This window comes from Bactrocera latifrons, unplaced genomic scaffold (genome assembly GCF_001853355.1).
Source record: "Bactrocera latifrons isolate USDA-ARS-PBARC rearing strain unplaced genomic scaffold, ASM185335v1 scaffold_46, whole genome shotgun sequence".
Classification (NCBI taxonomy): Eukaryota; Metazoa; Arthropoda; class Insecta; order Diptera; family Tephritidae; genus Bactrocera; species Bactrocera latifrons.
Genome location: NW_017537112.1, coordinates 1,502,582 through 1,507,282, shown reverse-complemented (window position 1 = coordinate 1,507,282; position 4,701 = coordinate 1,502,582). Strand labels below are relative to the sequence as shown.

At 30.5% G+C, this 4,701-nt stretch overlaps 1 protein-coding gene across 1 annotated transcript in view; it reads left to right on the top strand.

The window, feature by feature from the left end:
- Positions 1–4,701, top strand: part of LOC108973161 (diacylglycerol kinase 1) — a 193,514-nt gene that overhangs the window by 6,353 nt on the left and 182,460 nt on the right. The window lies entirely within an intron of this gene.

The window sequence follows — 4,701 nt, the reverse complement described above, 5'->3', positions numbered from 1 at the left end:
AATATTTAATTTGTTTAAAAAATCTATTTTGGCAAAGATAATATTTATGACTTTAATATATGTATTCCAGCGATGTGGGAAGCATATTAAAATTAAAATTTTGCAGTCCAGTGAATATTGATTGTGCATATTTTTTTCTTTTTAATTTAATTGATTATTATTACATAAAATTTGATTTATACGGAATGCAGGGTTACTGAGAGATATATTTTTTGGAAAAAGGGTACATAAGATTTGCAAATATTTAGAAAAGGTGTAATAATTTATATTGCATCATTTATAATAAAAATGTTCTAACATGGGAGTACTAAAATATATACAAGAAAAATTATTTTTTTAATTACAAGTTATATTCTAAATTTCATAAAATAAATTAAAAACTTTTTCAAATAAATTATCCAAATAAAAAAAAAATGTACTTGTATGTTTAAACACAGGTATTGGCTATGAAATAATTTTGAGTTAAATAATAACTGATAATTGTTCAGTGTGGTTGCTAAGAGTTTGGTTTACGCAAAAATGGACCTAGATATCAGTGGACTTGAAACAAAAGTTCGAATAGGTAAAAGAGTAGTATGTTAACCATTATTAAAATGGTTGGCAAGAATTTACAAAATTTTAGAATTTAAAAAATATTTATTTCATAGAGCTGCCATATACGCTAGAACAAACTTTGAGTACCATCTAAGGCAACATGCATATTTGCTAAACGAAATTACACKTTAAAATTCTCAGAAAAATTTAATTTAATATAATATTTACTCAAGTTCAATAGTTCAGCTCCAAAAAAATTCGTTTTGGTTTCCTTTATAGCAGAATTTGCGTACACTCAGCTCGCTTATCTGATCGTCTGCTTGCTTGAAATGATAAATAATGCGCACATTTTTGCCTCCCAACTACTCAGATATGAATTTTTCATTGGCTTTTGGCTCGCATATGCTCCCAGAGGTATAGTTTTTTTTTATTCTTTTGCATTCTGCTTTTATGCAAATATGTTTTATGCATAAGGGAAAGGTAAAGAGTCAATCAATCTAATGCCCTGAATTAAAATTATTGAAAAATTTGAAAAGTACACATTGAACGTATTTTCATTATCAAATGCAGTCAATATAAATTATTTGTACTTACGCCATTTTTAACGCCAAGGAGGAAATGTGGTAAGGTATATAACGATCTGAATRATGAGCGTGATCAGCAGAAATTTTGCACACGTCTTTTTTTCTACAAGTATTTGCTCATTTATTGGAACCATCGTTATCGGATGACCATAGCATATAAGTGCCATACAAGCTGACCGGTTAAAAACAAGTTCTTGTATGCAAACTTTTTTATTTGGTTAGGTATCTTTACGAAACTCGGCATGTTTTTTAAATCACAGCAATTCTATAAAATTTCAAGAAATTATTGAGATCGGACCACTATAAAATATAGCTGCCATACAAAGTGATCGCTTAAAATCAAGCTTTTGTATGGAAAACTTTTTTTATTTTACCAAATATCCTAAACAATTTGGCATGYATTTATATTCCAAGCAGCGCTGTAATCTCCCGAGAAATTATTCAGATCGGTATCTATATAGTTTAGCTGCAAACGAAGTAATGGATCGAAATCAAGTTCTTGTATGGAAAATATTTTTATTTTAGAAAATAATTACACAAAAAATTTTACATTCATTTTTACTTAAAGCAATGCTATAATCTTCCAAGAAATTTATGAGATCAGATCACTATAAAATATAGCTGYCATACATATTATTCGTTTAAAATMAAGTTTCTGTATGGCAAACTTTTTTATTTGATTAGATATTCTAAYAAAATTTGGTATATAYTTTGACGCAAGGTATCGACATAAACTCCCAAGAAATTATTCGGATCGAATTACTATAAGGTATAGCTGCCATACAAASTGATAGATCGAAATCAAGTTTCTGTAAGAAAAACTCTTTTYATTCGACGAAATATCTTCATGAAATTTGGCATGAATCATTCTCAAAGCTGGCGCTACAATCTCCACAGGAAATGGTCAGATCGTATCACTATATCATATAGCTGCCATACAATTTGGCCGACAAACTGCTTTTTACACCCTTTTATGATATAAAAATTACAGCTGTGAAAAGTATCACCAAAGCTAATATTTGCTTTTCTTTTCTTTATCAACTGAAACTAATATAAATTAAGTTTTATTTACTTTTAATCAGAATCTGGATATGTGTGTACAAATATTTGCTAAATTTGCAGAATTTTCAGGGCAAATACCAAAATCTATAAATATTTGATGGCAGGAAAACGAAGACTTGCACTAGCGCTTTAATACAAGCAAATCGACAAATCAAATCAAACAACAAAGTGCAAAAAACTACAATAAAATTCCGAAAACAACAATTTATGCATACAAAGAAAAAGGGGCAACAGTAAATCATAGAAATAATAATGTCTTGATAAACTTGTTCGTACGCTTAATGATGCATGTAAATATATTCAAGTATATATATATATATATGTAGCTAAATATGTACGTATGCATTAGAAAATCTGTATATATGTATGAAAAAATAAATATATGTATTGTAATGTATATTGGTATGTGCTAGGTGGTATACATATATGCGTGTGTGTGTGTATTCACATCCTTCGCTACTAAACCAAAATAATCGTAAATCTTATCATTTCAATCAACATTTCGCACTAATCCACTTCCGCCAGCAGCGTTTCAGCAACGCCAAAACAACGTCACACACATGCATACACACATGTGTATATATGCAAGTATACAACTTTGCGCAAGCAAACTTATAATTTATATTGAACTTAATCTCAATATGTCAATATGCATATACAATACAACACCCCACAGGTTTTGTTAGTGTGTGTGTGTGTACCAGCATATATAGTAGTGTATGTGTATTTCTGCATTAGTGCGCGTGATTTGTGCTCATACGCATTATTTGCCAATCGTCTGTGCTAACTACAACGTTTGCCCCTTTTGTCTGCCAARCCACACCACATAATGTATACTTGTGTATGTGTGCGTTGTCGTCATTGTTTTGAACAAAATAATCGCACCTACACTCCCCAACAAACACATATGTATAAACATATGGGGATATTGAATTTTATTTTTATTATAATTACTGTCTACGAACGGCGTGTATGGCCGACCAGTTGCTCATTTTCCCTTATTTTTTAKTTATAGTCATAAGTGCTACTACATGAGATTACACTTATGAGTGTCTATGTGAGTTTAACATATACCACGACAGCGTAGTCTGATTGACCTCAATATATAAAGCGATTTGCGTGTGATTCTCCTTTTTAATATTCGCATAATAATAAAAACACGCATATATACGAACATAAATGTCAAGCTTGCTGTTATAAACATGCGTTATTATATGTATTAGGGTGTATCTGATTTTCCAATTGTATTTTTCAAATTTACCATACATTTTTTTGGTATACAAAATTACCAAAAGAACTCCAAATGTTCAATTTAAATTTTRTTTCTTTTCCTATATATGGATATTTTGCATATTTTGCATTAATTAAGTAAATTTAAAACTTCGAAGATATGATATTCTAATAAAAAAATGTCCRCTCTACAAAAAAAGTTATACAAATTTTTTTCATGAAACTATTGTTTTCCAAGTTACGTGCTCTTAAACGTATGCATCAAACGCACTGAGCATTCATGCAAGTGAATWGTGCAATCTGTGTTGCTCATACGACATGGTGTACTGTTTGCAATGCAAATCTAAATTTAAGACAAAACTTGAAAATTGAAAATTGTGCCGGCGTTTGTAAATCAAAGTTAAAATCGAAAATCGCTAAYAGATGTAATAACCAGTATATAACCAAATATCAAATTTTGTTTYCATAKGAGTGTATGATAACCGGTATGTAACCATTTTAAAACCAATATGAGTGCATGATAACCAGTATTTAATAATTTTATAACCAAATTGAGTGTATGATAAATAATATATAACCATTTTATAACCAAAAGTCAAATTTTATTTCAGTATGAGTGTTTTCAATTATATCGCTATTCCATTGCCTGTAAACCTATCAAAAGGGATTTTACGTTAGTTTGCATTTTAGACGACGATATACATATCTATATACACATATTATACATCTATATATGTATATATATTTATTTATAATATATGTACATATAATATATTCATTCATGCATGTGCTCATTTTATTCTGTCTACAGACAAAGGCGTCGGTAGTGATTCCGTGAAAGTCTCATAAGCTCGCATATCGGCAAGCAATCTCGCTCAGACTAAGTCACTGCGACAAAGTTGTGTACATACATGTATATACGAGGAGTGGTCAAAAAGTATCGCGAATTTYGARTTKTTTGTGGCGTTATGTTGGTACTCATGTCTCTCACTTATGCCGACAAGCTCGGCCATTTTGAATGTTAATTTAATTATTGACAGCTGCTTTGCTTGCACGTGTTTTGGATCGTCTTCGATTTTTACCTATTCAAAAAAATTTATCAAAGAATCTGTATCAAATTTTGTGTGAAAAACGAAATTAAGTGCGCGGATGAATTCCCAATGTTGACTGTGGCATACGGAGAAACTACCTTGGACCGAAGCAATGTTTATCGGTGGTACAAAATGTTCTCAGAATGCCGACAAATGTGACAAAAATTGGCTTTTGCACCACGATAACGCTCCTGCTCACA